This window comes from Peromyscus maniculatus, chromosome 2 (genome assembly GCF_049852395.1).
Source record: "Peromyscus maniculatus bairdii isolate BWxNUB_F1_BW_parent chromosome 2, HU_Pman_BW_mat_3.1, whole genome shotgun sequence".
Classification (NCBI taxonomy): domain Eukaryota; kingdom Metazoa; phylum Chordata; class Mammalia; order Rodentia; family Cricetidae; genus Peromyscus; species Peromyscus maniculatus.
Genome location: NC_134853.1, coordinates 162,819,690 through 162,845,947, shown reverse-complemented (window position 1 = coordinate 162,845,947; position 26,258 = coordinate 162,819,690). Strand labels below are relative to the sequence as shown.

The window sequence follows — 26,258 nt, the reverse complement described above, 5'->3', positions numbered from 1 at the left end:
GGCAGAACAGCAAGGCAATCCAAACCTAGGCAATAAAAACCTAGGTAGACGGGAAGTCAGGGCATTTTGGAAGGTGCAGAGCTGGTGAGGTAAGGTAGCTGGTGGCTCCCCGCATTTCCCTGATCTCTAAGGCTCTCATCCGTATATTTGGCTCTTTTTTTAAAAAAAAAAAAAATTAATAAGACCGTTTAGAAATTCGTTTCCAGGGCCAGGTGTGACTCTAAGCTCCTGGACAGAGCCTTCTCTGCTTCCTCTGAAGCTTTTACAACCCGTTACTGCTCACCAGGCTGGTCTCAAACTCAGAGATCCTCTTGCCTCTGCCTTCCGAGTGCTGGGATTAAAGGCGTGGGCCTCTGCTGGGGGATCTAGTTTGTCCCGGGCCGGCTCTCTGGTGTTGGCTGGTTTTTGAAGCCCATTTCTGAGGTCCAGCGGTGTGGTGTGTGTGCGTGTTGGTGTCGGGGTTACTCCGGTTCAGCGGCCCCAGACATGGCGTCCTCTACAGCGGCGGGGAAACAGCGGATTCCCAAAGTGGCCAAGGCGAAAAACAAAGCGCCAGCTGAGGTTCAGCTAACTGCAGAGCAGCTCTTAAGAGAGGCTAAAGAGAGAGAACTCGAGCTCCTTCCACCCCCGCCTCAGCAGAAGATCACAGATGAAGAGGAGCTCAATGATTACAAACTTGGGAAGAGGAAGACTTTTGAAGATAACATAAGAAAAAACAGGACTGTGATTAGTAACTGGATCAAATATGCCCAGTGGGAAGAAAGTCTCAAGGAAATCCCAAGGGCTCGGTCCATATACGAGCGTGCCTTGGATGTAGACTATGGGAGTATTCCACTCTGGCTGAGGTATGGAGAAATGGAAATGAAGAACCGCCAGGTGAACCATGCCCGAAATATCTGGGAGCGAGCCCTAACAACTCTGCCCCGAGTCAGTGAGTTCTGGCACAGGTACACATCCATGGAGGAGATGTTGGGCAATGTCGCCGGTGCCCGTCAAGTGTTTGAGCGCTGGATGGAATGGCGGCCTGAGGAGCAGGCCTGGCACTCCTACATCAGCTTCGAGCTGAGACACAAAGAGGTGGAGCGGGCCCGTACCCTTTACGAACGCTTTGTGCTCGTGCACCCTGCTGTGAAGAACTGGGTCAAGTATGCCCGATTCGAAGAGAAGCATGCTTCTTTTGCCCATGCGCGGCAAGTCTACGAGAGAGCAGTGGAGTTCTTTGGAGAGGAGCATGTGGACGCACACCTGTATGCGGCCTTTGCCAAATTCGAGGAAAACCAGAAAGAATTGGAAAGGGTACGAGTTATCTACAAATATGCCCTGGCTAGAATTTCAAAACCAGGGGCGCAAGAACTCTGGAAAAACTATACCGTCTTTGAGAAGAAGTTTGGGGACCGCAGGGCTGTTGAAGATATCATCGTGAGCAAACGGAGATGCCAATATGAAGAAGAAGTGAAGGCTAATCCATACAATTACGATGCCTGGTTTGATTACTTGCGCTTGGAGGAAAGTGAGGCGGAGGCCGACACAGTGCGGGAAGTCTATGAGAGGGCCATTGCCAACGTGCCGCCCATCCAGGAGAAGAGGCATTGGAAGCGCTACATCTACCTCTGGATCAACTATGCATTCTACGAAGAGCTGGAAGCCAAGGATCCTGAGAGGACAAGACAGGTCTATCAAGCCTCTTTGGCACTAATTCCTCACAAAAAGTTCACCTTTGCCAAAATGTGGTTATATTACGCACAGTTTGAAATACGGCACAAAAATCTGCCACTGGCCAGAAGAGCTTTGGGGACTTCCATAGGCAAATGCCCAAAGAACAAGTTATTCAAAGGCTATATAGAACTGGAACTACAGCTTCGAGAATTTGACAGATGCCGAAAGATTTATGAGAAGTTCTTGGAATTTGGACCTGAAAGTTGTACCTCATGGATTAAGTTTGCAGAATTAGAGACAATCCTTGGTGATATCGATAGAGCCCGGGCCATCTACGAATTAGCCATCAGCCAGCCAAGCTTAGACATGCCAGAGGTCCTTTGGACATCCTATATCGATTTTGAGACTGAGCAGGAAGAAACGGAAAGGGTACGAAAACTTTACCGAAAACTGCTTCAGCGAACACAGGATGTCAAGGTATGGATCAGTTTGGCTCGCTTTGAGTTATCCTCAGGCAAAGAAGCAGGTGTGACTAAATGCAGACAGGTTTATCAAGAGGCGAACAGAACCATGAGAAACCGTGAAGAGAAAGAAGAGAGACTTAAGTTGCTGGAATCCTGGCGAGGGTTTGAAGATGAATTTGGAACAGTATCAGACAAGGAAAGAGTAGACAAACTCATGCCAGAAAAGGTCAAGAAGAGGAGAAAGGTCCAGGCCCAAGATGGGTCTGATGCCAGCTGGGAAGAATACCATGATTACATCTTTCCAGAGGATGCTGCCAACCAGCCGAACCTCAAGTTTCTGGCAATGGCCAAGCTTTGGAAGAAACGGCAACAAGGAAAAGAAGCTGCCCAATAGGATCCAGATAAGGACATTGGTGAGAGTGAATCCTCATCTTTGTAAATGTTGGAAAAATTTTTTAAATAGAAATGAATCGTTTAGAACTTTGATTTCTGAACTTATTTACATATTTACACAGTAAGGAGTGATCTTTGATAGCTACCTTTCTAATTACTTTTTTAAAACACTTTGTCGATAGTGTTTAAATGTCTATAGAATACCTTAGGTTCTTCTGTTCACCCCTCCTGCTCCTAGCCTACATGAAAATGAGTTTTCTATGGCCTGTGGACTCACATGCCCATCAGTGTATGACAGATAATTTATAAGCCATGACATTTCCCTACAATGAGACAATGTTTAGACATCAAAGTGAAGTGATGATACACACTGGTACAAGGCTAAACTCTGATTACAGTATAGAAAGCGAGAGAAACAGATCGACCAAGTTGTGCATTGTGATTCCGTGTACAGTAACTGTCCAGAAGAGGCAGATCCCAAGAGAGTGGATTATGCTTGTCAGGACTAGGGAGTGAGGGGAGAGGGAAAGAGTGCTTCGAGGAAGATCCCTTTTCGGGAAGAGGACCGACCATATTTCACAACTGGAGGGAGGCGATTGTACACTATCGTGAATGTACAGAATGTGACTGACTGTTTGTGTTTAAAATGCTATGTGGTTATTTTGTATTTAAAAATAAATTTTATCCTGTTAATACAATGACCTGTGTAGTATATGCTCACTCCTTTGGCTTCTGTGGATTTTCCAGACACTGGGTTCGTTTCCTTTTTCTTTGACTTTTGATTTTAGGTTTGACCATGGAGCCCTGGCTAAGGTTGAATTCTAGTACTCCTAGCTGAGGAGTGTTGGTGGTGCTCTCCCAAGTCCAGCTCCACCCAGACATTCTGATGCATGTTCCCCCAGTCAGCTCCTGTAGTTCCCACACTGTCTGAGATTAGAGAGGAGCTCCCAGCACTCAGACTATTCTTATTCAGTACTTCAGACACCAGCTTGGCTTCCGTCTTGGGATCTTTCTTTCCATCCTTTCTTTGGGGACCATTCCATGGTGCTAAAGACAGCATCAAGGGCTTCCCATATGCTTGGCAGGAGCTCTTCTGCCACGTGCGGTCATGCACACCGTTTATTCGAGCACCCAGGAGGCACAGTACCTAGATGTCCTGTGGTCGAGTTCATTCTAGTCTACATAAAGAGTATCACATCAAACACACACACACACACACACACACACACACACACACAAAGAAAACAATAGAACATCCACTTCCTCAGAGAGACAGCCACAAAGCTCACTTTTACTCCTTAGCATCCTTCACCCTGACATACAGATTGGACTTTCTTCCCATGCCTGTGGGGAGAGGGAAAGTTTCCTTTAATCATTGCTGCATGCATGCCCCAGGAGCAGTTCCACACACCTGGAAGCCCTCTTCCAGAGAGGCTCAGCATTGATCCAAGATTCTCTAGCTGGAATTCTCTTATTCCAGAATCTGCTGTCCTGCCCTTTGACACCATTCTCACTGGGGCCCAAACTTGCCTGGACCTCCCAATTTTGTCCCAGCTGGCCTGGAGTACCTGATCCAGTTGGCTTCACCTTACAAGCCTACACAATCATACTCATCTCAAATCCAAATGTCAACATTGCTTTTATTTCCATTTTTCCGTATCTCACCCAAACAAATAGTTAATAGTTTTCATCTAGAGAATATAAAGGAATGTTTATTGTGTCACCTGGGCTGGTCTTAGCCCTGGATATTAGCAGAGGATGGACTAGATTCCTTAGGGGTCACTGAATCACCATCTATGGACCAGATGGCAAGACACTGAATCCAGCAAGTGAGTGCAGCCTCCATCACTGTAGAGGGCTTCAGTGACTCCTCTGAGACTCTGCCTCAAATGGACCATTTGAGTCACAGGTCCTCTAATCCACCACTGACTTCCAGTCCCAGGGAGGAGGGATCAGTGATCTCAATCCCCACCATGCTCATCCACATGGAGTTCCAGATGGTCCATGGAATGGATAGCATCAAATGTACCATCATTAAGCAATGAATGTCAGGGATATAGAAAATCCAGGAGTATGTTGATGACCCACTCCATGAGCTGGGACTGAGTATTACTGACATGTGGCCACAGCATTCAGAGTGTTGGCTGGGAAAGGCTTCACTTAATCTTGAGCTTAGACAGACAGTCAGTTTGTGAAACACTGTGGTGGCTCAATGCATGAGAGTTTGCTACATCAACCGAAAACCTTAGTGGGATGTCCAGAATCTCCTGTGGAAAAAGAAACAGACCATTGAAAGTCATCCTCTGAAGGCAGGCATGGTGTCAAGTGTCTTTAATCACAGCACAAGGGAGGCAGGGGCATGTGGATTTCTGGGAGTTTGTAGCTGGCCAGGTGTACATAATGAGTTCTAGGATGGCCAGAGCTGTGTATGAGACCACATCTCAGAGTGGGGAGAGAGAGAGAGAGAGAGAGAGAGAGAGAGAGAGAGAGAGAGAGAGAGAGAGAGAGAGAGAGAGAGAGAGAAGGAAGGAGGGAGGGAGGGAGGGAGGGTGGGAGCATCTTCTGACCTCCACATTGTTACAATGGCACAGATGGGCCTACATATAAACTCCAATACACACTCAATGATAATAAATCAAAGGATTATCCAGAAAACATGTTTGGTGTGTGTGTAGATGTAAAAGACAGCAAGTGCTCCCAGAATACAGAAAAAGAAAGGGTGGTGTCAGGATAATCTGGAACTGTTCCAAGAGTTTCAGTGTGCTGAAATCAAACGCTGGTCCCCAGAAAGAACAGCAAGCCCCGTTAACACCTGAGCCATCTCTCCAAGAGAATCTCTCTCTAGCTCTTTGACTGGGGTTTCATGAAGCTGAGGTGTATAAAATGCCCAAGAACAGGGAATTTTGGGTCATTGTTCACTCTGAAAGTTCTAGGATGCAGAAGGTGTGAAACAAGGGGGGCACGAGAATATGCAAACCCGATTAGCATAATGAACAACTATGAAACTGTCCATGAAAGCGACTCAGTAAATTCAAAGAATACAATGCCCTCTCATGCAAAAGGGTTTTCTGGAATCCTATGGGAAACTGTAATGCTAAGGGTGGTGGGGGAAATAATATCCAGCTCCTCAAGCCTTCCAAAGCAAGAAAAAGACAGATCACAGCTCATCGGTGAGAATGCTGTATGCCCAACACCAGTTCAGAGCTCCAAAAACTTACTGTTCAAGAAAGGAACGTATATACGTAAATTACAAATCTTTATGTAGGATGGACAACCAAAAGGCAGATGCCAAACCAAGACAGAGGCATGGAGCCTGCCTCATCCATTCCATTATGCTCCTTGTAACATCTTCTCTCTTTATCTCCTTCCCTGTGTCTATGGTCTCTCAGACACTGATGGTGCTGGGATGAAAACCCTACCATTTTCCTATCTCTCTTCCTATCTGAGGTTGGGTCTGCACTCTTGACCTTCATTAGAAAATGAGCCCCTGGTTCTCCCTGTCAAAGCTTCACTCCCTCTAATCTGAACTAATGGAGCAGTCTTGTTTCCCAAGTACATCCAAAATCCCTTGAATACACATGATCTGTGTCTCCGATGAGTCACTTGAATCCTGGCTTTCATTTTTCAGAGCCCAGCTGTGACCTCTCCTTATTGATTGCAAACAGGAGCCTAGTTTGAACTTCAGGTTGTAGACACGGAATCCATGAAAATCCAGACACCTCTTAGCAACAAAGTAGATCAATTTGGGCTGCCTTATAGCCCCGAGTGTTTCCATGAGCTTAGAGCAATGTGGCAGGTCTGTCTGGCAGGACGTCACCAATGTTATTATCATAGATGTCCTCAGAGGCAGGGTACATCTCTAGGGTCTGATGTCTCAGGTCACAAGTGTGCTGCTGTAGCTTCTTCAGGTTTCACAGGACAGGAAGTTCTTCATGAATTTGACCTAGGAGCCTTCTCAGGGAGGAGGACACTGATTTGGAAGTGTCTGTGATCATAGAGCCCTTCAAGTCTAAGCTCAGCAGTGTAGCTGTCAGTCTTTCTGTCTGTCTTCCAGAGTGAATGGCTTAAATGTCAAATACTGACACCCTCTCGACCTGTATTCCCCCTCTTATGGGATGATGCACCGCAGGTTGGGTCTCGCTAATGACATCTGGAGAGCAGACAGACACCATCCTGTCTTCCAGCCCGAATGTTGTAGAAATTGTGGTGGGCATCCCAGAAATGGAGCACTTGTTGTGTCCAGTTCTTGTGGGTTAAACAGAAAGATTCCAGTGTCTGGAACTAAATTTATAATCTCATTTGACCCCTGCCTTAGTTAGGGTTTCTCTTGCTGCAACAAAACACCATGGCCAAAGAGCAAGTTGGGGAGGAAAAAACGTTTATTTGACTTACCCTTCAGCATTACTGTTCATCACTGAAGGAAGTCAGGACAGGAACTCAAAACAAGGCGGCGTCCTGGAAGCAGGAGTCGATTCAGAGGCCATGGAGGGGAGCTGCTTGCAAGCACTGGCTTGCTTCTGCTGGCTTGTTCAGCCCATCTTCTTATAGAGTTCAGGGCCATCAGCCCCAGGGGTGCCACCATCCACCATTGGGCTGAGGCCTCCCCCATTGATCACTAATTGAGAAAATGCCTTTCAGCTGGATCTCATAGAGGCATTTCCTCCACTGCGGCTCCTTCCTCAGAAGATTCTAACTTGAGCCAAATTGACACACAAAACCAGCCTGTACAACCCCACATCTCATTTTCCCTTCATTCCATTATTTGAACCCAGTCTGTTTCCATTTCTAGTGACTGGGGAAAGAGGAACAGCCTCATCACATATGGACTGCGTCTGTTTGTTCTGTCCAGAAAAGAACACCAAGGAGTCCAAATCCATAAGCAAAAGCAGAGAGCCTGTATTCAAGCAAGCTGGAGCTTGGACCCTCTTTGTGTAGGATACAGCAGTACTATCAAAGAGTGCCGAGCCTGGGCGGGACCACCTTTTGTTTTTGTTTTGATGATGGTAGAGGTTGGGGGTGAGATGATTTCCAAGGTTCAGGACCCCAATTGGCTGACAGTTGTCTAGGGGTTCAGGTGTGTGCTGGGAATGTTTGGACGGTCAGGTATTTCCCCTTAGCTGTTGGCCCTCCCTAGGTAGGGTCAGCTTATTGCTTTTTCTGGGGACTGGGTAGTACCTGTCGGTAAGCCTATCATGGCAGCTGTGTCTTGGCCCCTAAGCATGTGGTCAACGTGTCTGGGGCCTCCCACACTGTTCTTGTCTGTGCTGTCCTTTCTATTGTCTCACCTCTCCAAGATGGAGGCCTCAGAAACCTCTGATTCACTTTGGAGCACATTCTGAACTCTGTAGTCACTTCTTTCCATCCACATGATTTCTTTCCCTCCATACCTTGGTCTTACTGACCTGCGTCAAGCTCTCTGTTGAATCCAAAATCTAGCCCACCCAGCACATTGTGAAAGGGGTTAAAAATCTCCCACTCTCACAACTGAATTTAGATTTCAGTTCTCTGAGAGGGGGAAAACAGGTGCCTCTCTCAAAAAAGGGCCTTTGATTCACAGACAAGGGGGAGAAGAAACACAGGCCTAAGTCAGCTTCACCATGTGTCAAGGACAAATCCTGCAGCTCTCCTTCCAGCTCCCCTTCCGAGTCACGGGCAGACTTGCCCAAGCTTGTGCAAGTGTGTCCAAAAAGGAGAAGACTAAATCTCAGCCAGTTACAAGTTACCAGTGTAACTGCTGGCTTGCTTAACCAATTATGTATGAGATGACCTAACTGTCCCTGAAACTCCCCGTAGCTGTCCTTCAAAGGATCCTGCACCCTCTCCTCAGGGTCGACCTCACATGCATGCTGGAATATTCATTAAGACACGGTCTTGGCTTTTAGGTACCATTCGAGTCTGGGGTCCTAAAGACCATTTTGCCTTGCAAAGTTCAGTGGTCACCTTCCAATGGGTCCTACATGTCCAGTCGACACAACATTTTTTTTTTCTAAAGCAGTCCAGGCAAGAACAGTTTCTTGCCCAAATGGCTATTTTTGCCAAGAAGAAGATCAACTCCACATGGAATGTCTTTGACGCCCATCCTCTCTTTGAAGTAAATTGGTGCTGACAGGAGCAGACATCTCACTGTCCAGAAAGTCCAAGTTTTTAAAACAGTTTAAATTCCGTATTCTGTAGGTCTTTGAAGGGTTTGAAGATTACCTATCTGATTGAATTATGTCTATGTATACCCTGAAAACTTAACATGCCCATAAGTTTGACTCTCATAGAAGACTAATTATTCATCTGTAGTTCTCAATGATCCATTACAATTTAAATGAGTTTCATAAACTGAATACCTCAAAAGAGAGCAGAAATATACATACAGTATAACAAAATTAACTTTAAATTTGTATCAATAAACTAAAATCTACAGCAGTGGAAAAGATTTTACACTAATTGTTGCTCTTTATTTTTTTTTTTTTTTTTTTTTTGGTTTTTTCGAGACAGGGTTTCTCTGTGTCGCTTTGTGCCTTTCCTGGAGCTCACTTGGTAGCCCAAGCTGGCCTCGAACTCACAGAGATCTGCCTGGCTCTGCCTCCCGAGTGCTGGGATTAAAGGCGTGCTCCACCACGCCCGGCCTAATTGTTGCTCTTTAAAAGCAGATACATTAATCTACCCTTTCATCCAAGCATATCGATATCCTATATTCCATATCATATCCCCCTTTATTTGTTTTTGAATCTTTTCCTTTTCTGTTTCATTAAAAGGAAAGTTTTAACTTGTTTATTGCTTGTATATAGTGTGTATAGTTATTGTATATAGTTTTTCTTATATTAGTTTTAACTTTTTAAATTATTTTTTTATTTTCACTAGACAAAACAGGGGAAATGTGGTGATACTCTGTTTGTGCCAAAATGGGGTGATATTTTATTTGTACGTTAATCAATAAGGCAAGTGTGGAGATCAAGGGGAAAAAGGCCAGCCATTTTTAAGGAAACACAGAAGTCAAGCGGTGGTAGCACACGCCTTTAATCCGAACACACGTCAGGCAGAGTCTCTGTGTGTTCAAGGACACACCAGGGAACGGCCAAGTGTAGTGAGACACGCCTTTAATCCCGGGACCCACCACAGAGACCTGAGGTCTGTGCAGACAGGCGGTGACAAGGAAGTGAGGTAGCTGGGCTAAGAGCTAATGAGAGGGCAGAACAGCAAGGCAATCCAAACCTAGGCAATAAAAACCTAGGTAGACGGGAAGTCAGGGCATTTTGGAAGGTGCAGAGCTGGTGAGGTAAGGTAGCTGGTGGCTCCCCGCATTTCCCTGATCTCTAAGGCTCTCATCCGTATATTTGGCTCTTTTTTTAAAAAAAAAAAAAATTAATAAGACCGTTTAGAAATTCGTTTCCAGGGCCAGGTGTGACTCTAAGCTCCTGGACAGAGCCTTCTCTGCTTCCTCTGAAGCTTTTACAACCCGTTACTGCTCACCAGGCTGGTCTCAAACTCAGAGATCCTCTTGCCTCTGCCTTCCGAGTGCTGGGATTAAAGGCGTGGGCCTCTGCTGGGGGATCTAGTTTGTCCCGGGCCGGCTCTCTGGTGTTGGCTGGTTTTTGAAGCCCATTTCTGAGGTCCAGCGGTGTGGTGTGTGTGCGTGTTGGTGTCGGGGTTACTCCGGTTCAGCGGCCCCAGACATGGCGTCCTCTACAGCGGCGGGGAAACAGCGGATTCCCAAAGTGGCCAAGGCGAAAAACAAAGCGCCAGCTGAGGTTCAGCTAACTGCAGAGCAGCTCTTAAGAGAGGCTAAAGAGAGAGAACTCGAGCTCCTTCCACCCCCGCCTCAGCAGAAGATCACAGATGAAGAGGAGCTCAATGATTACAAACTTGGGAAGAGGAAGACTTTTGAAGATAACATAAGAAAAAACAGGACTGTGATTAGTAACTGGATCAAATATGCCCAGTGGGAAGAAAGTCTCAAGGAAATCCCAAGGGCTCGGTCCATATACGAGCGTGCCTTGGATGTAGACTATGGGAGTATTCCACTCTGGCTGAGGTATGGAGAAATGGAAATGAAGAACCGCCAGGTGAACCATGCCCGAAATATCTGGGAGCGAGCCCTAACAACTCTGCCCCGAGTCAGTGAGTTCTGGCACAGGTACACATCCATGGAGGAGATGTTGGGCAATGTCGCCGGTGCCCGTCAAGTGTTTGAGCGCTGGATGGAATGGCGGCCTGAGGAGCAGGCCTGGCACTCCTACATCAGCTTCGAGCTGAGACACAAAGAGGTGGAGCGGGCCCGTACCCTTTACGAACGCTTTGTGCTCGTGCACCCTGCTGTGAAGAACTGGGTCAAGTATGCCCGATTCGAAGAGAAGCATGCTTCTTTTGCCCATGCGCGGCAAGTCTACGAGAGAGCAGTGGAGTTCTTTGGAGAGGAGCATGTGGACGCACACCTGTATGCGGCCTTTGCCAAATTCGAGGAAAACCAGAAAGAATTGGAAAGGGTACGAGTTATCTACAAATATGCCCTGGCTAGAATTTCAAAACCAGGGGCGCAAGAACTCTGGAAAAACTATACCGTCTTTGAGAAGAAGTTTGGGGACCGCAGGGCTGTTGAAGATATCATCGTGAGCAAACGGAGATGCCAATATGAAGAAGAAGTGAAGGCTAATCCATACAATTACGATGCCTGGTTTGATTACTTGCGCTTGGAGGAAAGTGAGGCGGAGGCCGACACAGTGCGGGAAGTCTATGAGAGGGCCATTGCCAACGTGCCGCCCATCCAGGAGAAGAGGCATTGGAAGCGCTACATCTACCTCTGGATCAACTATGCATTCTACGAAGAGCTGGAAGCCAAGGATCCTGAGAGGACAAGACAGGTCTATCAAGCCTCTTTGGCACTAATTCCTCACAAAAAGTTCACCTTTGCCAAAATGTGGTTATATTACGCACAGTTTGAAATACGGCACAAAAATCTGCCACTGGCCAGAAGAGCTTTGGGGACTTCCATAGGCAAATGCCCAAAGAACAAGTTATTCAAAGGCTATATAGAACTGGAACTACAGCTTCGAGAATTTGACAGATGCCGAAAGATTTATGAGAAGTTCTTGGAATTTGGACCTGAAAGTTGTACCTCATGGATTAAGTTTGCAGAATTAGAGACAATCCTTGGTGATATCGATAGAGCCCGGGCCATCTACGAATTAGCCATCAGCCAGCCAAGCTTAGACATGCCAGAGGTCCTTTGGACATCCTATATCGATTTTGAGACTGAGCAGGAAGAAACGGAAAGGGTACGAAAACTTTACCGAAAACTGCTTCAGCGAACACAGGATGTCAAGGTATGGATCAGTTTGGCTCGCTTTGAGTTATCCTCAGGCAAAGAAGCAGGTGTGACTAAATGCAGACAGGTTTATCAAGAGGCGAACAGAACCATGAGAAACCGTGAAGAGAAAGAAGAGAGACTTAAGTTGCTGGAATCCTGGCGAGGGTTTGAAGATGAATTTGGAACAGTATCAGACAAGGAAAGAGTAGACAAACTCATGCCAGAAAAGGTCAAGAAGAGGAGAAAGGTCCAGGCCCAAGATGGGTCTGATGCCAGCTGGGAAGAATACCATGATTACATCTTTCCAGAGGATGCTGCCAACCAGCCGAACCTCAAGTTTCTGGCAATGGCCAAGCTTTGGAAGAAACGGCAACAAGGAAAAGAAGCTGCCCAATAGGATCCAGATAAGGACATTGGTGAGAGTGAATCCTCATCTTTGTAAATGTTGGAAAATTTTTTTAAATAGAAATGAATCGTTTAGAACTTTGATTTCTGAACTTATTTACATATTTACACAGTAAGGAGTGATCTTTGATAGCTACCTTTCTAATTACTTTTTTAAAACACTTTGTCGATAGTGTTTAAATGTCTATAGAATACCTTAGGTTCTTCTGTTCACCCCTCCTGCTCCTAGCCTACATGAAAATGAGTTTTCTATGGCCTGTGGACTCACATGCCCATCAGTGTATGACAGATAATTTATAAGCCATGACATTTCCCTACAATGAGACAATGTTTAGACATCAAAGTGAAGTGATGATACACACTGGTACAAGGCTAAACTCTGATTACAGTATAGAAAGCGAGAGAAACAGATCGACCAAGTTGTGCATTGTGATTCCGTGTACAGTAACTGTCCAGAAGAGGCAGATCCCAAGAGAGTGGATTATGCTTGTCAGGACTAGGGAGTGAGGGGAGAGGGAAAGAGTGCTTCGAGGAAGATCCCTTTTCGGGAAGAGGACCGACCATATTTCACAACTGGAGGGAGGCGATTGTACACTATCGTGAATGTACAGAATGTGACTGACTGTTTATGTTTAAAATGCTATGTGGTTATTTTGTATTTAAAAATAAATTTTATCCTGTTAATACAATGACCTGTGTAGTATATGCTCACTCCTTTGGCTTCTGTGGATTTTCCAGACACTGGGTTCGTTTCCTTTTTCTTTGACTTTTGATTTTAGGTTTGACCATGGAGCCCTGGCTAAGGTTGAATTCTAGTACTCCTAGCTGAGGAGTGTTGGTGGTGCTCTCCCAAGTCCAGCTCCACCCAGACATTCTGATGCATGTTCCCCCAGTCAGCTCCTGTAGTTCCCACACTGTCTGAGATTAGAGAGGAGCTCCCAGCACTCAGACTATTCTTATTCAGTACTTCAGACACCAGCTTGGCTTCCGTCTTGGGATCTTTCTTTCCATCCTTTCTTTGGGGACCATTCCATGGTGCTAAAGACAGCATCAAGGGCTTCCCATATGCTTGGCAGGAGCTCTTCTGCCACGTGCGGTCATGCACACCGTTTATTCGAGCACCCAGGAGGCACAGTACCTAGATGTCCTGTGGTCGAGGTCATTCTAGTCTACATAAAGGGTATCACGTCAAACACACACACACACACACACACACACACACACACACACACACACACACACACAACAATAGAACTTCCACTTCCTCAGAGAGACAGCCACAAAGCTCACTTTTACTCCTTAGCATCCTTCACCCTGAGATACAGATTGGACTTTCTTCCCATGCCTGTGGGAAGAGAGAAAGGTTCCTTTAGCCATTGCTGCATGCATGCCCCAGGAGCAATCCCACACACCTGGAAGCCCTCTTCCAGAGAGGCTCAGTATTTATCTAAAATTCTCCACCTGGAATTCTCTTATTCCAGAATCTGCTGTCCTGCCCTTTGACACCATTCTCACTGGGGCCCAAACTTGCCTGGACCTCCCAATTTTGTCCCAGCTTGCCTGGAGTACCTGATCCAGTTGGCTTCACCTTACAAGCCTACACAATCATACTCATCTCAAATTCAAATGTCAACATTGCTTTTATTTCCATTTTTCCGTATCTCACCCAAACAAATAGTTAATAGTTTTCATCTAGAGAATATAAAGGAATGTTTATTGTGTTACCTGAGCTGGTCTTAGCCCTGGATATTAGCAGAGGATGGACTAGATTCCTTAGGGGTCACTGAATCACCATCTATGGACCACATGGCAGGACACTGAATCCAGCAAGTGAGTGCAGCCTCCATCACTGTAGAGGGCTTCAGTGACTCCTCTGAGACTCTGCCTCAAATGGACCATTTGAGTCACAGGTCCTCTAATATAGCGGTAACGCCCACATTACCGATACCTGTTTACCATGTCTGAGTGAAGGGCTACGGATTTAAAATTAGAGACAAGAGACAGCTAGTCATTCGCCATGGCTGAATGCCAAATGCCGTTTATTGAAAAAGGGAAGAAACCTTAAATACAGGCTTACAGCACAAATGGAGGAACCCCCGGAGGGCAGAAGTTTACTACCAATGGTCTACATTCCAGACCCAATGTTCTACATTCTTGCATCTAAGTTGTTAACACACAAAATGCAGGATACACAAACAAGGAACTTCCCTTAAGCATTCAGAAGGGTGGATACCAGCAGGGAATCTGAATAAGGAGGACATCTGATCAAGGTCAGCAAGCAAGGCTGCAGCCACTCACAGTGGGGTTCCAGGGTCCACGGCGCACACACTCTAATCAACCACTGACTTCCAGTCCCAGTGAGGAGGGATCAGTGATCTCAATCCCCACCATGATCATCCACATGTAGTTCCAGATGGTCCATTGAAGGGATAGCATCAAATGTACCATCATTAAGCGATGAATATCAGGGATATAGTAAATCCAGGAGTATGTTGATGACCCACTCCATGAGCTGGGACTGAGTATTACTGACATGTGGCCACAGCATTCAGAGTGTTGGCTGGGAAAGTTTTCATTTAATCTTGAGCTTAGACAGACAGTTAGGTTGTGGAACATTTTGGTGGCTCAATGCATGAGAGTTTGCTACATCAACCGAAAGACCTTAGTGTGATGCCCAGAATCTCCTGTGGAAAAAGAAACTGACCATTGAAAGTCATCCTCTGAAGGCAGGCATGGTGGCAAGTGTCTTTAATCCCAGCACATGGGAGGCAGGGGCATGTGGATTTCTGGGAGTTTGTAGCTGGCCTGGTGTACATAATGAGTTCTAGGATGGCCAGAGCTGTGTATGAGACCACATCTCAGATGGGGGGGGGAGAGAGAGAGAGAGAGAGAGAGAGAGAGAGAGAGAGAGAGAGAGAGAGAGAGAAGGAAGGAGGGAGGGAGGGAGGGAGGGTGGGAGCATCTTCTGACCTCCACATTGTTACAATGGCACAGATGGGCCTACATATAAACTCCAATACACACTCAATGATAATAAATCAAAGGAATATCCAGAAAACATGTTTGGTGTGTGTGTAGATGTAAAAGACAGCAAGTGCTCCCAGAATACAGAAAAAGAAAGGTGGTATCAGATAATCTGGAACTGTTCCAAAAGTTTCAGGGTGCAGAAATCAAACGCTGGTCCCCAGAAAGAACAGCAAGCCCCGTTAACACCTGAGCCATCTCTCCAAGAGAATCTCTCTCTAGCTCTTTGACTGGGGTTTCATGAAGCTGAGGTGTATAAAATGCCCAAGAACAGGGAATTTTGGGTCATTGTTCACTCTGAAAGTTCTAGGATGCAGAAGGTATGAAACAAGGGGGACACGAGAATATGCAAACACAGTTAGCATAATGAACAACTATGAAACTGTCCATGAAAGCGACTCAGTAAATTAAAAGAATACAATGCCCTCTCATGCAAAAGGGTTTTCTGGAATCCTATGGGAAACTGTAATGCTAAGGGTGGTGGGGGAAATAATATCCATCTCCTCAAGCCTTCCAAAGCAAGGAAAAGACAGATCACCGCTCAACAGTGCGAATGCTGATACTATTGTCCATTTGTGGGGCTTTTCCATCACACAAAACAGAAACTCTGTACTTAGAAAATCATGGCTCTATATTCCTTTCTTATCCATCTCGAGATAACATCCAATCCTTCTGTCTCTATGAATTTATATATTCTATATATTTAATGTAATACAATTCTATAGTATTTGTCCTTTTTTAAATGTAAAAACATTTTATGTACAACTGCAGGAGAAATAATGCACAGATAGCTTGAACATAAAAACTGGTTGTAATTCAAGAGTCCAGGGTTATTTGAAACTGGAAAACATTTTCTCTGTAGAAAATAGTAAAAATGATAACATTTCCCAATAAGCCCATTTAAGCCAAATAAACGCTGAATTATACATATAAATATTGATTAGATTCTGGAATATCTTCATCTTTTCAGAGAGCTATGTTTTACTTAAGTTGTATAAATGCGATTCTTCATCTTCCCTTTCACTGTTTGATTTACGGCAGACATTTTTCTATAGGCTAATCCATAATCTGAAAAGATTTTAGCCTCCCCTTCTGTACAGCCTGCATATTCTTTCATCAGCTTGATAAGGTACAAATTCTTATCCTAATAATGAAATATCTCACTAAAGCTTGCCCAGTGATTAGGCAAAATCAAAACTTATTATAAGTCACAGTCATCCTACGGTCCTCCCTGCTAGGTAGCCTCCCTGGATTTGTGGGTTGCGGTCTGATTGTCCTTTGTTTTGTATCTATTATCCACTTATGAGTGAGTACATACCATGTTTGTCCTTCTAAGTCTGGGTTACCTCACTCAGGAGGATATTTTCTACTTCCATCCATTTGCCTGCAAATTTTATGATGTCATTGTTTTTCTCTGCTGAGTAGTACTCCATTGTGTATATATACATTTTCTTAATCCATTCTTCAGGTGACAGTCATCTAGGTTGTTTCCAGGTTCTGGCTATTATGAATAATGCTGCTATGAATGGAGTTGAGCATGTGTCATTGTGGTATGTTTGAGCATTCCTTGGGTATATGTCCAAGAGTGGTATGGCTGGGTCTTGAGGTAGATTGATTCTGAGTTTTCTGAGAAACCACCATACTGATTTCCACAGTGGTTGTGCAAGTTTGCACTCCCACCTACAGTGGAGGAGTGTTCCCTTTGCTCCATATCCTCTCCAACCAAGACTGTCATTAGTGTTTTTGATCATAGCCATTCTGACAGGTGTAAGGTGATATCCCAGAGTCGTCTTGATTTACATTTCTCTGATGAATAAGCATGTTGAGCATTTCTTTAAATGTCTTTCAGCCATGTGAGATTCTTCTTTTGGGAATTCTCTGTTTGGCTCTGTAGCCCATTTTTAAATTGGATTGTTTGTTATTTTGATATCTAGTTTCTTGAGTTCTTTATATACTTTGGAGATCAGTCCTCTGTCAGATGTTGTAGAGGACCACTTTGGGTATCCTGTCCCTGCCTTCCCGCCGGCGGGACATTAGGAGAAAAACAACTCCTTATTTGGCTTGGCAGTTGAGAGTGGTTTGCTGATGTGTACATGTACGTATCAAAAGAGCCCACGTGGCGAACTGTGGTAGGAGTATTGGGGCCCATATAAGGCGGGGACGGGCTCTCCCCAGGGCAGAAGATTGTTTCAAGGTTCCTGAATAAATAGCTCAAAGAAGAGCTCGGTGTTGCGTCTTCCTTGCTGGTCGAGGTGGTCGCGACAAGTGGTGGCCCGTACGGGAACTTCATCACTCCGTGGAGCTCAGAACTTTCTGCTGTCAGGGTGGTATATCGGCAAGTCCTCAGGTAATTTGGGGAACCGCGACAAAAGCGGGTTTTGCTCTCATCTGTAGATAAAGAAAGAGCGGGAATCGTAGACAAAAGCGGATGGGGGAAAAGTGAAACTAAAAGTACTAGTGACATAATGGGCGCATCTTCCTCGCACCCAATTTTTCTGGCTCTTAATGAGCTGCTTCTTACAAGGAAATTCAAAATTAAGAAAGGTACATTAGAGAGATTCTTGGAGGAATGTGATACAGTGGCTCCGTGGTTTGCCGTCTCCGGAAGCCTTACGGTCTCTTCCTGGGATAAGTTAGGACGGGATTTGGATTTTGCAGTGGACCAGGGAACGCTGAAACCGGGCGTAAGATCTGTGTGGAAGCTGGTACGTGGCTGTCTGGAAGATCAACGCTGTAGCGATGCGTTGGAAAATGGGCAGGCAGCACTGTAACAGCTACAAGAGGAAAGGTCAGAAAAGACAGGATCCGAGAGAATAGGGTCAGTAAAGTCAATGAAGGCAGCGTCAGTCAAGTCGGTAAAGACAGCGGCCGACAAGAAAGACAAAAGGGGGGAGACAAGGCTATATCCGTCCCTCTCAGACATTGAGGGCCCCGAGTCCACTGACTCTTCTCTGGATTCTGAAGATGTGGAATCTCTGAGCGAGTCTTTACATAAAATGGAGGTGAGCAGTAGATGGAGGAAGAAGGAGAGAAACAAGTATGTAACTAAGAATAATGCCCCTATTGTTCTCTCCACTCCTCCCCCTTATCCGGGGACCACTCCGCCTCCTGGACCAGTGCCAGCTAGCAGCAGTCTTCACCCAGACCTCTGGAGAGAGGTTAGGAGGGAGATGCAAATAGCTTGTCCAGTTTTTATAGATGATCAGAACCAAAGATATCATGAGCCTTTAGATTTTAAGGTCGTAAAGTCCATAGCTGAGTCTGTCAGAATTAATGGCATTAAGGCCTCCTTTACCATTACTCAAATAGAGACACTTCAGAGACATTGTATGACACCCTCAGACTGGAAGAATCTTGCCTGTGCTTGTCTTAGTCCTGGGAATACCTAGACTGGAAAGCGTTCTTCATTGAGTATGCTAATGAACAGGCGGCGGCTAACCGCAAGGCAGGACTCATGGTGGATGCAGATATGTTGCTAGGTCAGGGCAGGTTTGCCAATCAACAGACCACCTACCCTCCTAATGTGTATACTCAGGTAAACCAGATTGCAACAAGAGCCTGGAAATCCTTGCCCAATAAAGGAGAAGTAAGCAGCAATTTAACAAAAATTCTTCAGGGTCGGATGGAGCCGTTTTCGGATTTCGTGGCCTGTATGATAGAGGCCGCTGGCAGGATATTTGGGGATCCAGATACAGCAATGCCTCTCATAAAACAGTTGGTTTATGAGCAGTGTACCAAGGAATGCAGAGCTGCTATCACTCCGTACAAAACTAAAGGCCTAGAAGCTTGGATGAAAGCCTGCAGGGAGTTGAGAGGACCCCTGACCAATGCCGGCCTCGCAGCCGCGGTGGTACAACTTTCTCAGAGGAAGGGAGGAGGAGATCGTGCTGCTTGCTTCCGGTGTGGAAAAGTGGGACACTTAGAGCGGGACTGCCCCCAGGGAGGAAGTAGAGGAAACCCGGGAGGAGTGCAAGGTGATAGTCAGCCTGGACTGTGTCCAAAATGTAAGAAAGGAAAGCATTGGGCCAATGAATGCAGATCAGTCAAGGACATAAATGGTCAGCCTTTAACATCAGGAAATCTTCCAAAAAACGCCCGGCGGGGCCCCCACCCTCAGGGCTCACAAATATATGGGGCGGTGGAAACTCAGGGGAGCGGTTATGTGCCGGAACAATGGCCTACTCTCCGACACCCCAAGAACCCCCGAGAGCCACTATGGGCTCCGCAGGATTGGACCTCCGTGCCACCACCAAGCTCGTATTGACACCGCAAATGGGAGTGCAGCTGGTGGACTCTGATTTTTCTGGCCCTCTTAAACCAGGCACAGTAGGGCTACTTTTGGGCCGATCTTCCACAACCTTGAGAGGCCTTCGGGTACATCCAGGTGTTATTGATCCAGACTTCACGGGTACAGTGAAAGTGACGGTTGAGTCCCCAAAAGGCATTACAGTTATCTCACCTAGTGATAGATTGGCTCAGATACTCTTACTACCTAGCCTGCATAATACTTACCCTGCATATAATAGAGAAAGGGGGGGGAGGATTTGGTTCTACCGGGAAGGATTTAATTTTCCTCTCCCTAGATTTAGATCAAAGACCCACTTTGGAATTGACCATTAATGGTACCAAAATTAGGGGCCTTCTAGATACAGGGGCAGATCGGAGCATTATTGCCCGCAAAGACTGGCCTCGTGGGTGGCCGGTACAACAATCCTCTCAGACTTTACAAGGGCTCGTGTATGCTAATGCGCCCGATGTGAGCACAACACAGCTCCGCTGGCAGGATGACAAAGGACATTCTGCAGCCTTATGTCCTTGAGCTCCCTGTGTCACTCTGGGGACGGGACCTTTTGAACTCTATGGGGTATAAATTAACCAATGAATATTCTAAAGAATCACAAAGCATCATAAAAAACATGGGCTATCATCCCAGCTTTGGTTTAGGAAAATATTTACAGGGAAGGAAGGAACCTGTGGAGAGCACACCCAAAAATAATAGGCAAGGATTGGGTTTTTCCTAGGGGCCGCTGAGGAGAGTATTCCCATATCATGGAAAACAGAGGAGCCGGTATGGGTTCCCCAGTGGCCACTTTCCTCTGAAAAATTGCTTGCTGCACAAGAGCTAGTAAAAGAACAGCTTAAGGAAGGACATATAAAGCCTTCTGTGTCTCCTTGGAACACCCCCATATTTGTAATTAAAAAGAAATCCGGAAAATGGAGATTACTACATGATTTAAGGGTCATTAATGAACAGATGCAAATCATGGGACCTGTACAACGTGGTCTACCTTTGCTTTCGGCTCTCCCAGAAGGGTGGCCGATCATTGTAATAGATAAAAAAGATTGCTTCTTCTCCATCCCTCTGACTCTTAAGGATAGCGAACGCTTTGCTTTTACGCTTCCCTCAATTAATCATGAAGAGCCTGATAAAAGATACCAATGGGTCATTTTGCCGCAGGGTATGGCCAACAGCCCCACAATGTGTCAAATTTATGGTGCTGCAGCCCTAGAACCAGTCAGAAAAAAATTTTCTGCTGTTAGATGTCTCCATTATATGGATGATATCTTGCTTGCAGCTAAAGATAGTTCATTATTACAACAGGCTTATGCTGCTCTCACTGAATGCTTACAAGAAAAGGGCCTTGTTGTAGCACCTGAGAAGGTACAACAGGATACAGTGGTGCAATATTTGGGCTCTAGGGTTACACCGCACATTGTGGTTCCTCAAAAGGTAGAATTAAGAAAGGATCACCTACGTACTTTAAATGATTTTCAAAAATTACTGGGAGATATAAATTGGGTTCGTGGTAGCCTACATATGGCGAATCATGAATTGAGGCCTTTATATGAGATTCTCAATGGAGATCCAGCCTTGGATTCTCCTCGAACATTGACTCTTGAGGCCAGGGAAGCCCTTATTAAAGTGGAAGAAAGACTTCAAAGGGCTTTCCTTCAAAGAATACAAGATCCTGATAATATTACATTATGCATATTACCCACCTTCTCTCAGCCTACTGGACTCATGTGGCAAAATAGACCATTATTATGGGTATTTTCAAAATTGTCACCGGCTCAAACCGTACAATATTATCCTACTGCCGTGGCATTATTAGCCCAACAGGGTATTCAGCAATGTTTACAACATTTTGGGTCTTCGCCACAAAATCTCATTGTTCCTTATGATAATCATCAGGTAAAAACATTGTGTGCCACAGTAGATGGGTGGGCAGTGCTCCGCTGCTCATTTACAGGGATCATTGATTGTCACTATCCCAAACATCCTCTAATGGGCTTTTTTAAGGAACATCCTGTTGTTTTTCCTAAAATGACTGCATCTCAACCCATATTTGGAGCCAGTATCATCTTTACTGATGGCTCGAAGACCAGTGTCGGGGCCTATATAGTGAATTCCGATAAACCCGTCAAACATCAGTTTCAGCCTGGCACACCTCAACAGGAAGAATTACAGATTGTGCTGGAAGTTTTTAAAGCTTGCTCCTTTTCATTTAATTTGGTCTCTGATTCCTGTTATGTGGTTAATGCTCTGAGAAATCTTGAATGTGCAGGACTTATAAGATCATCTAGCGCCGGGCGGTGGTGGCGCACGCCTTTAATCCCAGCACTCGGGAGGCAGAGCCAGGCGGATCTCTGTGAGTTCGAGGCCAGCCTGGGCTACCAAGTGAGCTCCAGGAAAGGCGCAAAGCTACACAGAGAAACCTTGTCTCGAAAAACCAAAAAAAAAAAAAAAAAAAAAGAAGATCATCTAGCACAGTTGGAGCATTATTTTCTCAATTGCAAAGGTTGATATGGCAGCGCAAAAATCCCTTCTTTGTCCAACATATTAGAGCCCATACAGGCCTGCCAGGTCCCTTATCTCAAGGAAATCACATGGTGGATCTGTGTACTAGACAGGAGTGGATGTTTTTGGTTTCAGCTGTACAGCATGCCTATGATTTTCATAAAAACTTTCATGTCAATGCACGAACCTTACAGACCAAGTTTTCCATTTCTAGTGCTGACCCACGCAAAGTGGTGTTGGATTGTCCCCAATGTGTTGTGTTCCATCACCTCCCTAGCCTAGGACTTAACCCTCGTGGTTTACTCCCTTTAAAATTATGGCAAATGGATGTTACCCATATAGCTGAGTTTGGCCGCCTCAAATATGTACATGTATCGGTAGACACCTGCTCGGGTGTTATCTACACTACGCCGATGGTAGGAGAAAAGGCCATGCATGTCATTACTCACTGCTTGGAGGCGTGGGCAGCGTGGGGCAAACCTAATAACCTTAAAACTGATAATGGACCTGCCTATACGGGATCTAAGTTTACCTCCTTTTGTCAACAGCTTGACGTGCAGCTCACTCATGGTCTTCCATATAACCCACAAGGCCAAGGTATTGTGGAGCGTGCCCACAGGTCTCTTAAAGAAATACTGCAAAAACAAAAAGGGGGAATAGGCCAAGGCCGAACCCCAAAGGAACGACTCTCACTTGCAGTGCTTGCATTAAATTTTTTGAATATGGATGCCTCGGGACGTTCATCTGCAGACAGGCATCATGGCCCTCATAGCCCCATACAAGGCCTAGTAACATGGAAAGATATTCTGGCAGGCAGATGGCATGGTCCTGATCCCGTGCTGACATGGGCACGAGGCTCTGCTTGTGTGTTTCCACAGGATCAACAGGATCCGATCTGGGTGCCAGAAAGACTGGTGAGAAGAGCTCAACCAGAACAGACCCAAAAGAATGATTCTACAAATATGCCTGATATTTCTTCCTGCCCTGCAACTGGGGATGACAAAGCAGAGATGGGGGATCCTGTCGGCGTTGCCGAAGCCAATGCCGATACAACATGATGCATAGGTTTTTCCTAGGATATTCACATCCAACAACAAAATCAACCTTCCTTATTTACCCCTGGATAGTGAGCGGGCAAGCTTGGGGGAGACTCATGCTTTCCCAGAACAGGGATCATTGTGTTTTGCGTTGGTAGAAAAAGGGGATTGCATACGTCTTACTAGAAGACGTCAGGGATGGTTTCAGGGACATAAAATCCATATAAAAGGGCAACTCCAATTTGAATCAAAATTTAATTCTTCACACAATTATATTACTATAAAACAAAATTATACAACCAATATTATTTGGTTTAAAGGTACAGTATTTAGTAATAATATAAGTTTGATGAATGAGTCCATAAAGATTCCTAAGCAAGCAAAATGGGGTCCCAGTTGCTGGGGAGCTTATGAAGGCAGCCCCTAGCCCTGGACAGAATGTCAATCCACGATTATCAGATGGGCTGATACAGCCCAAAGATTCACCATCTCATCTGATATGGATGGCTTTGATGGTGATAATGTTATGGAGGGGGGTTTATTTGAACAAGACCCTCACATGAATCCATTTAACAAATGGATCCTTTGTGGAGTTAATGGCAGTTGCACGGATGTTGCCCCTTTAGTGATGATTCAAGGAGGAGCGTACAGGGTACACAGTTTCACCTGCTACTCCCAGCATTCACAGGTTGGGTTTGGCGACGAGGCTTCCGACCTTTTTAATGTTTCTCAAGCCTGCTTTCGAGTTAATCATACTATAGTGTATACTACCTTTTATAAGGCAAGCCCTGTGTGTGTATACCCTCACTTCTTGTTTGTGTTGTCCAATAATAGCTTTTTGAATTGCACCAATGAAACCTGTTGGATGTCCCAATGCTGGGACAGCAAACAATTCACTGGAGCCCTTGTAGCTCGAGTGCCCTGATGGATACCCGTGCCGGTGGAGACACCTAGTGTTATGACTCTGTTTAGACCAAGAAGAGATTTTGGCATTACTGCAGCTGTGATTATTGCTATTTCTGCTGTTGCTGTTTCTGCCACATTTGCGGGTATAGCTATGACCACCACAGTACAAACAGCCACCACATTAAATAACTTGTCTGCTACTGTAGCCCAAGCCTTGGATACCCAAACTTCATTGAATGCCCAGTTGAGGGGTGGCCTTATGGTACTTAATCAACGCATTGATTTGGTGCAGGAGCAAATTGATCTCCTCTGGCAGTTGGCTCAGTGGGGCTGTGAATGTATCACTAGTGTACAGTTACAAAATGGTACCAAAGCAGCAAACTTGTCTAAACAATTGTCTAGCTGTCTTACAGGGAATTGGTCAGGGAACTTCGAGAAGACTCTGGAACGGTTGCGGATGGCGGTAGTGACCATCAACTCCACACGAGTAGATCTCAGCATGGCAGAAGGTCTGACCTCCTGGATCCAGCTTGATGCAAGTCATCTGAAGGAGTGGGCGGGGTTAGGTGCCTTGTTGGGCCTCATGATACTTGCCTCAGTTGCCTGCCTATGGTGCATCTGTAAGATTAGGTTTGCACAACACCGTCATGCAGCCATGATCATTCAAGCATTCATGGCCATTGAGGCTGGACAATCTTCCCAAGCATGGCTGATTAATCTACAGCCATAAGCACAGGATGCGAGGCGTAATACTGCACTTGAGAGCATACCAAGTATAGGTTTCAAGAAGAGCACGTTTGATTGCATGCGGGTCGGTGCCGATCTCCCACCTCTGGAAAAAGGGTACCGGACGGGTCTAGTGTTCTCTGAGTGGAAGACACCTGGATAACATTAGTACAAGTTCCATAATTTCACAGAGATCAAACCTCTACTCTTGCCTGTTGCTAAAACAAAAAGGGGGAACTGTAGAGGACCGCTTTGGGCCGCACCCCAAAGATGGCACCTATATCCTGTCCCTGCCTTCCCGCCGGCGGGACATTAGGAGAAAAACAACTCCTTATTTGGCTTGGCAGATGAGAGTGGTTTACTGATGTGTATGTGTACGTATCAAAAGAGCCCACGTGGTGAACTGTGGTAGGAGTATTGGGGTCCATATAAGGCGGGGACGGGCTCTCCCTAGGGCAGAAGATTGTTTCAAGGTTCCTGAATAAACAGCTGAAAGAAGAGCTCGGTGTTGCGTCTTCAATGCTGGTCCAGGTGGTCGCGACAAGATGTGGGGTTGGTGAAAATCTTTTCCCATTCTGTAGACTGTCTTTTTGTCTTATTGACCATGTCTTTGCCCTATAAAAGAGTCTCAGTTTCAAGAGGTCCCATTTATTAAATGTTGCTCTCAGTGTCTGTGCTACTGGTGTTATATTTAGGAAGTGGTCTCCTGTGCCAATGCATTCAAGAGTACTTCCTACTTTCTCTTCTATCAAATTCAGTGTAACTGGATTTATGTTGAGGTCTTTGATGCACTTTGATTTGAGTTTTGTGCATGGTGACAGATATAGATCTATTTGCCATCTTTTACTATGTTGACATCCAGTTATGCCAACACCTTTTGTTGAAGATACTTTTTTCCATTGTATAGTTTTACCTTCTTTGTCCAAAATCAGGTTTTCACATGTGTGTGGATTAATGTCACAATCATCAATTCGATTCCATTGGTCCATATGTCAGTTTTTATGCCAGCACCAAGCTGTTTCTATTACTATAGGTCTATAGTACATCTTGAGGTCAGGGATGGTGATGCTTCCAGAGGTAACTTTATTGTACAGAATTCTTTTAGCTATCCTGGGTTTTCTGTTTTCCATATAAAGTAGAGTATTGTTCTTTTGAGGTCTGTGAAGAATTTTGTTGGAATTTTGATGGGGATACATTGTATCTGTAGATTGCTTTTGATAAGATTGCCATTTTTTTTTTACTTTGTTAATTCTACCTATTCATGAGCATGGGAGTTCTTTCCATTTTCTGATATCTTCTCCAATTTCTTTCTTCAGAGACATATAGTTCTTATCTTACAGGTCTTTCACTTGCTTAGTTAGTGTTACCCCCAAGTTATTTTATACCATTTGTGGCTGTTATGATGTATCATGATTTCTTTCTCAGCCCTTTTATCATTTGTTTATAGGAGGGCTACTGAATTTTTTTTGAGTTGATCTTGTATCCGGCCATTTTCCTGAAGGAGTTTATCAGCTGGAGGTGTTCCCTGATAGAATTTAGTGAAAGTTTGACTT

At 45.2% G+C, this 26,258-nt stretch overlaps 2 pseudogenes; both read left to right on the top strand.

The window, feature by feature from the left end:
- Positions 1-276: 276 nt before the first annotated feature.
- On the top strand, positions 277-2,514 carry LOC143271707 (crooked neck-like protein 1 pseudogene; annotated as a pseudogene).
- A 7,453-nt stretch (positions 2,515-9,967) lies between these two features.
- LOC143271706 (crooked neck-like protein 1 pseudogene) lies at positions 9,968-12,205 on the top strand (annotated as a pseudogene).
- The last annotated feature ends 14,053 nt before the right edge of the window (positions 12,206-26,258 follow it).